This window comes from Bufo gargarizans, chromosome 1 (assembly GCF_014858855.1).
Source record: "Bufo gargarizans isolate SCDJY-AF-19 chromosome 1, ASM1485885v1, whole genome shotgun sequence".
Lineage (NCBI taxonomy): Eukaryota > Metazoa > Chordata > Amphibia > Anura > Bufonidae > Bufo > Bufo gargarizans.
In genome coordinates, this window is record NC_058080.1 from 732,858,548 (window position 1) to 732,866,079 (window position 7,532).

The window sequence follows — 7,532 nt, forward strand, 5'->3', positions numbered from 1 at the left end:
AAGGGTAGAAGAATATACGGTGGAGGATTGGGCACCGCCATGGGGTCTTCACCAAGCCCATATGGTGACTGAAGTCAAGGGGCATCCGTCCGTGTAACTGCCCCTATGATAAAGCTGAACAAGGCTAGGCAGGAAGTGTTGTCATAAGGACATGACCATGTAGTAAAGTAATACCTTTACACACACACTCTGGACAAAACTGATACACTGCGTCCCACTTGGAACCTGAGGGGCGGAGCATGACACAGGGATTCTGTGGGGCCCTCAAACCTCAAACAAATGGGTGTGTTTAAAGGGGTTGCTCACTTTGAAAGCCCTTCTTAATTAAATAGTCCCCCCGGGACTAACGGTTGATATCTGCAGCATCCCCTCACTCTGTCTAATAAAGGGTGTTGTCCCCCCCCCCCATTACATCCAGACTAATAATTTGCAGAGAGAGGACAAACCCTTTAAGCCTATATATAGCACAATAGAAACCAGTGACGCCTATGGCTATGCTGCTTACATCACCGTCATGTGCGTCCGCCGCACAACCAGAAGTACGTGAAAGCTTTTGCATCAGGTTATTCTGCCTCTTGCTTTGCTCTCTGTTGAAATGACTGGAGGCTGATGGGGGTTGTAGTATTATTATATTTTATTTTTTTACAGCAGGTGGAATGCCATTTTCCTTGTACGTTTGATTCGACAATGAAACCCATCACACGTCGCTTCATAACATACACATGAAAATTGCAGATTCGGCAGAGCTGAGTTTGTCAGACGTAAAGCTAGCAGATGCAGAAGAGCTGAGCTTGTTAGATGAAGGTCCCCGGAGAACTGTCAGGTGCAGCAGAGCTGAGTCTGCCACTTGTACGTGCTAGGAGTGCTGTCAGATGCAGCAGAACTAAATTTGTCAGGTGTTGGTTGTATTAGAACTATTTGATGTAGCAGAGCAGAGATTGACAGAAGTGGGGTCTAAGGCCTCATGCACACGGCCGTTGTCTTGGTCCGCATCCGAGCCATTGGATGCTGCAAGGCCAAGTTTGTTAGCTGTAGGTCCCTGGAGAACTGTCAGATGTAGAAGAGCTGAGTTTGTCACATATGTTCTAGGAAAATTCAGCTGTGGTTGTGGTTGTCAGATGCAGAAAGTCGTGTTTGATAAGGGTTATAGTAGAGGTGTCAGATGCAGCAGAGCGGAGTAATTGTACTTCTAGCAGAGCTATCAAGTCGAAATGTGTCAAGGCATCACTTGTAGGATAGCTAGCTGATGCAGCAGAGCTGAAATTGTCAGGTGGGAGTTCTAAGAGAGCTGTCAGAAGTGGCATAGTGGAGTTTGTGGGATGTCGATTGCAGACAAGCTATTAGATGCAGCAGTGCCGAATTTGTCAGGTGTCGGTTAAAGGAGATCTAGCTTATGCAGCAGAGCCGAATTTGACAGATGTAGGTTCCAGGAGAGCTATGTCAGATGTGGCATAGTGGAGTTTGTGAGATGTAGATTGTGTAGACTAGCTAGTTTATGCAGTAGTGCTGAATTTGTTAGGCTGGTTTTTACAGGACATCTAGCTGATGTAGCAGAGCTGAATTTGACATAGTTAAGTTCTAGGAGAGCTGTCAGATACAGCCAAGCCATAGAGATCTCAGTCACAGCAGAGCAGATGATACGTAGTTGTCAGGAGAGCAGTCGGATGTATGCGAGCTGTTTGTCGTTTGACACCTATAAAAAAGCCTGGTGCACATATAGATTAATGACAAACTCTGCTCTGCTACATCTACACGTCATAAATGGTGATTGTGAGCTCCTAAAACCAAGATTTTTTTTATTTCTTGAGGGAAATGTCATGAAGTAAACTAGATAAATATCCAAGTCAACAGCAACACAAAGGAAGCCATCCAGATGTAGCAGAGTTGTTTGTCATCTGGAACAAGTCATTGAAAACTCAGTAGTTTTAGACAGGACTGCAGGTAAACCAGAGCACGTTCAGCACTGCTACATCTGTAGATTGCCTGTGTTATTATGCCTAACAACCCAGCAGCTGGTAATTCCACTACAGATCCTGCATCTCTCAGGGCATGTTGGGGGTTGTAGTCCAACAACAACTAGGGATCCAGAGTGGCGAAGGTAAAATTCTATGTTCTAAAAAGTGCGATTTCAAAACAGATATAGCAGAGCTGACTTAGTAATTTGGTCTCATGATCTGCATGTTCACTTCAAAGTCTCAAAGAGTTCATAAAGAGGATTAAATGACAAAATCAGATCTGCTACATCTATATACGGACAGTATTGTATTTGCAATCTACCACACATTAGCCCCACAGGACGCTTGTGCCCCCTGAAGGTAATCCCAGGTATTACATGGGTAACACTCACTTTTGACATAATTTGGTAACAGCAGTCGGATGTTACTGTTTCTCCGAAGATGATGTAGTGTCGGTGCGCCCCATCCATTGCTCTACACCAGGGATGGACAACCTGCGGCTCTCCAGCTGTTGTAAAACTACAACTCCCACCATGCAGTGCTGTAGGCTGATAGTTGCAGTCAGGCTGGGCATGCTGGGAGTTGTAGTTTTGCAACAACTGGAGAGCCTCAGGTTTGCCATCTCTGCTCTACACCTTCATAATCCTGGGATGGAACAATGCGTATCCATGAAACATCTGTCACTGCCCCGAATGACCAAACCTTACATCCTATATGTAGCAGAGCCGAATTTGTCATTTGACGCTGCATCATAATTACTCTCCCTGTCCAATATTTTTATTCTAGTCCTTAAAGGGACATGCACAGAGATCTACAAAGATGCTGCACACCCAACTTGGTACCCTGATGACTAGCTGAATATGGGGGGACCCCTTCGCAGCCCTTGGGTGCCACCGCTCGACACACCAGACCCTCCAGAATGAGATCACTTCACGTGCTCAAATTGCCCAGACATATTGCTAATGATCGTTATTATCTGTAAGGCCCCGCAGTCCAAGGTAAAACCACAGAACAGCATCCTTATCGACCAGTTGTGCCAAATGACAAACTCAGCTCTGCTACCTCTGTACATTTAGAGAGGACTGTTCTCTTCCAGACATAAAGAATGAGCATAATCCCACTTCTCTCCTTGCAGACTGCTGGCAGGATGACAACGCCACCGCCGCTCACCGGTCAGGTTCACGCCCATCACACCCTCCATCTTATCCAGTAGGACAGTATTCTGACCAGGCGCAAGGAACAGCTGAGTGCCAGCCACTTGTGCCAGAGCAGGTCCAACAGCGGCCACTGGGTGGCGCCAAAGGCACTAGTGTAGTCTGATTGCCAGTCACAGGCCCTGTTAACCCCTCGCTTTCCGCTTTTGTCAGGTGCTGTGCAACATATGGTAGCATACGAAACGCCTCCTCTAACGCATTATATAGCAGGACACGTAATAGACGTGATATCGCTCCGTAAATCCGTAAATTAAGGAGAATTTCCCTCTAAAACCAACTCTTGTGCCACGGAGATACTAGTGATGGGGGTCCTACGGCGGACATGGTCACCCAGCTTTCCCACATTCCTGTTATACTGGGAAAGCTGGGTAATCTGATCTTCCAGAATCATCCGCATGCCCAGCATGCCCACCGTCATACGAACCCTGGCACATGGTGGCGCGTCCCTCAGCTCGCTCCCGAGCCCTATCTGGCATCGCTGGGCCCAGCGTCTTCACCTTAATTGTGGGTGTATCGCCCCCTCCCGAAAATACAGCGTCCTCCTGGTAATTAAAAGATTCTTGGAGGCCAGTGAGCGGCGGATCTGGTCCGTGCACATTGCAGCGACGCCGCGGCCGAGAGCGACGTCAACCGGCATTCCGATTCCCAGCTCTGATGAAATTCTCATTTTAGTTTTAAGAACGGGAGTAATCTGGGGGTACAATCCTAAACTGGACGGGGCAGGCCACCAGTCCCCATAGGGGGAGCACAGATTTATTCTAATCTGGAAATACTCTTAATCCAGAGGTTCAGTCCACTAATCCTAATCCGGGGTGGGCAGGCCACTACTCCTAGTCCACCAATCCCAATCTGAGGAGGAATAGGGACAGACCACAAATCATAATCCGTCAGTGCAAGACACAAATCCCAATATGGGGGGATGAAGTCCATTAGTCTCCAACTAAAGGGGTGCAGATCAATAGCCCCAATCAAAGAGCACCAATCGTAATCTGGGGGTGCATGTGTTTTAAATCCAATGTAAAAGGTGCTGCCCACTAATCCTGATCAGAGGGGTGCTGCCCACTAATCCTAATTGGAGGGGTGCTGCCCACTAATCCTAATCAGAGGGGTGCTGCCCACTAATCCTATACAGAGCGGTGCTGCTCACTAATCCTAATCGTAGGGGTGCTGCTCACTAATCCTAATATAAAGGGTGCTGCTCACTAATCCTAATCGGAGGGGTGCTGCCCACTAATCCTAATCGGAGGGGTGCTGCCCACTAATTCTAATCGGAGGGGTGCTGCTCACTAATCCTAATCGAAGGGGTGCTGCTCACTAATCCTAATCAGAGGGGTGCTGCTCACTAATCCTAATCGTAGGGGTGCTGCTCACTAATCCTAATATAAAGGGTGCTGCCCACTAATCCTAATTGGAGGGGTGCTGCCCACTAATCCTAATCAGAGGGGTGCTGCCCACTAATCCTATACAGAGCGGTGCTGCCCTCTAATCCTAATCGTAGGGGTGCTGCTCACTAATCCTAATATAAAGGGTGCTGCTCACTAATCCTAATCGGAGGGGTGCTGCCCACTAATCCTAATCGGAGGGGTGCTGCCCACTAATTCTAATCGGAGGGGTGCTGCCCACTAATCCTAATCGAAGGGGTGCTGCTCACTAATCCTAATCAGAGGGGTGCTGCTCACTAATCCTAATTGGAGGGGTGCTGCTGACTAATCCTAATTAAAGGGGTGCTGCCCACTAATCCTAATCGGAGGGGTGCTGCCCACTAATCCTAATCAGAGGGGTGCTGCTCACTAATCCTAATCGGAGGGGTGCTGCCCACTAATCCTAATATAAGGGGTGCTGCTCACTAATCCTTATCAGAGGGGTGCTGCCCACTAATCCTAATCGGAGGGGTGCTGCCCACTAATCCTAATATAAGGGGTGCTGCTCACTAATCCTAATCGGAGGGGTGCTGCTCACTAATCCTTATCAGAGGGGTGCTGCTCACTAATCCTTATCAGAGGGGTGCTGCTCACTAATCCTTATCAGAGGGGTGCTGCCCACTAATCCTTATTAGAGGGGTGCTGCCCACTAATCCTTATCAGAGGGGTGCTGCTCACTAATCCTAATCAGAGGGGTGCTGCTCACTAATCCTAATCGGAGGGGTGCTGCTCACTAATCCTAATCAGAGGGGTGCTGCTCACTAATCCTAATCAGAGGGGTGCTGCTCACTAATCCTAATCGGAGGGGTGCTGCTGACTAATCCTAATCAAAGGGGTGCTGCCCACTAATCCTAATCGGAGGGGTGCTGCCCACTAATCCTAATCTGAGGGGTGCTGCCCACTAATCCTAATCAAAGGGGTGCTGCCCACTAATCCTAATCGGAGGGGTGCTGCCCATTAATCCTAATATAAGGGGTGCTGCTCACTAATCCTAATATAAGGGGTGCTGCTCACTAATCCTAATATAAGGGGTGCTGCCCACTAATCCTAATATAAGGGGTGCTGCCCACTAATCCTAATATAAGGGGTGCTGCTCACTAATCCTAATATAAGGGGTGCTACCCACTAATCCTAATATAAGGGGTGCTGCCCACTAATCCTAATATAAGGGGTGCTGCCCACTAATCCTAATATAAGGGGTGCTGCCCACTAATCCTAATCTGAGCGGTGCTGCCCACTAATCCTAATCTGAGGCGCTGCCCCCTAATCCCAAGAAATGTTTATAGGCCACCTATTCCAATCTGCAGGCCACTAATCCCAGCTAAGGGGGGGGGGGGGTACAGACCACCAATCCCAAATAGAAGGGTACAGACCACCAATCTCATAAAGAAAGCGCGACCATTTATCATACTCTGGCAGAGCAGAACACTAGGGGCGCAGGCCACTAATCCTAATCAAAGGGCTATTGCCTACTAATTCTAATATGAGGGGCGCAGGCCACTAATCCCGATCTGAGGGGCGCAGGCCTCTAATCTCACACTGGAGGGGTGTGGTCCATTGATCCCATCAAAGGGGTAACGGCTACCAGTTCCAGTACGGGGCTGTGGGTACAGACTACTAATCCCAATCTGGGGGTGAAGGTCACGCATAACATAATAGCAATTTGTATCCAAGTGCTGCTGTTGCTAGGTTACGTGACCCATTATAAACTGCCCCTATTCAGTCTACAAATAGATACAGTCTATATCGGAGGAGTCATACACAGCGCGATGGGGGTCGTCATAACTTTGCGGTCACTGCGATCGCTGCCATAGGGAATGTTCTGTTGCAATGTGCCCTGTATCTGTATCCTGGCAGTAGCCGCCCTGTATACGGTATATCCTCCTGGAGAGATACATTGTAACGAGATGTATATGTATACACATACACACACACATACCGTACCTATGTACATGTAGCAGAGACAAGTTTCCCATTGTGCACAACTCACAGTGCCATCTTGTTACGAACAGGACCGCGACAAAGAATGAGATGACAAATCCAGCTCTGCTACATCTATACGTATAAGAATGCGCAGGCGGATACGCCATACAGAACATCTATTACCTGTCCATAGCAGCAGAGGGCAATCCTTGCCGTGCGTTACCGCATAATCCCAGGCAGCAGCGTCCTGTTCTGCGTCCCCCATATTCCCAGGGATTTTCGGCTGCGGATGAGCCTCCTGTGCCCGGGGCAGGAATGGTCGCCCTGTGCCCAGCAGGATTCCCAGCCTTCTCCCGGCTCTTCTTAGGTTTAAAACCCTTCACTTCTCATCCTGACCGTCCCTGCCCATGATGGGAACGTCACAGCTGCCAGCAGAGCCCAGCCTCCTCCTCCTCCTCCTCCTGGAAATGCACTCACACATTGTGATTTACAGGAGAGGAGGCTGCCAACTGCAACAGTGCTGCTAAACCAGGGGCATCTGCTGCTTCCTGGCCTAGGTGCCTATTTGTTGTATCATGTAGATGTAGCAGAGCTGAGTTTGTCATTTAAAGAGGTATTCCCATCTTATAAGGTGATAGGCGCATATGGCTAGGGTCGTGAGACTGGTGAGGCTGCAGTTCTGATTCAGCGCTGCGACCCCTTTACCATCTTTTCCTGAGCAGGCGTCCAGACCACCGGCAGCTCCATGCAAGTCAACAGGGAGGACTGCAGTTCCCTGTACCGCACTACGACCCCCTCATTCCCAGGATCACTGAGGGTCCAAGAGGTTCAACCCCCAACCAGTACTAGACATATGCCATCGCCTTATGGGATGGGAATAGCCCTTTAACTCTTTTGGGTGGGGGGCACTGTTTGTGCATTCTAGGAATTAAAATGATGCAGTAAGTTAACCTGCAGTCCTATGTAAAAAAATAAATAAAAAAAGTGTAATTATAATGTGGTGTGACAACTGACAATGT

At 48.6% G+C, this 7,532-nt stretch overlaps 1 protein-coding gene across 1 annotated transcript in view; it reads right to left on the bottom strand.

The window, feature by feature from the left end:
- PRLR (prolactin receptor) overlaps nucleotides 1–6,924 on the bottom strand; it is a 30,037-nt gene extending 23,113 nt beyond the window's left edge. The window contains exon 1 of the mRNA XM_044276417.1: nucleotides 6,697–6,924. The gene's annotated coding sequence lies outside the window, so the exon portion shown is untranslated. The remainder of the gene's footprint in view (nucleotides 1–6,696) is intronic.
- Nucleotides 6,925–7,532: the final 608 nt, after the last annotated feature.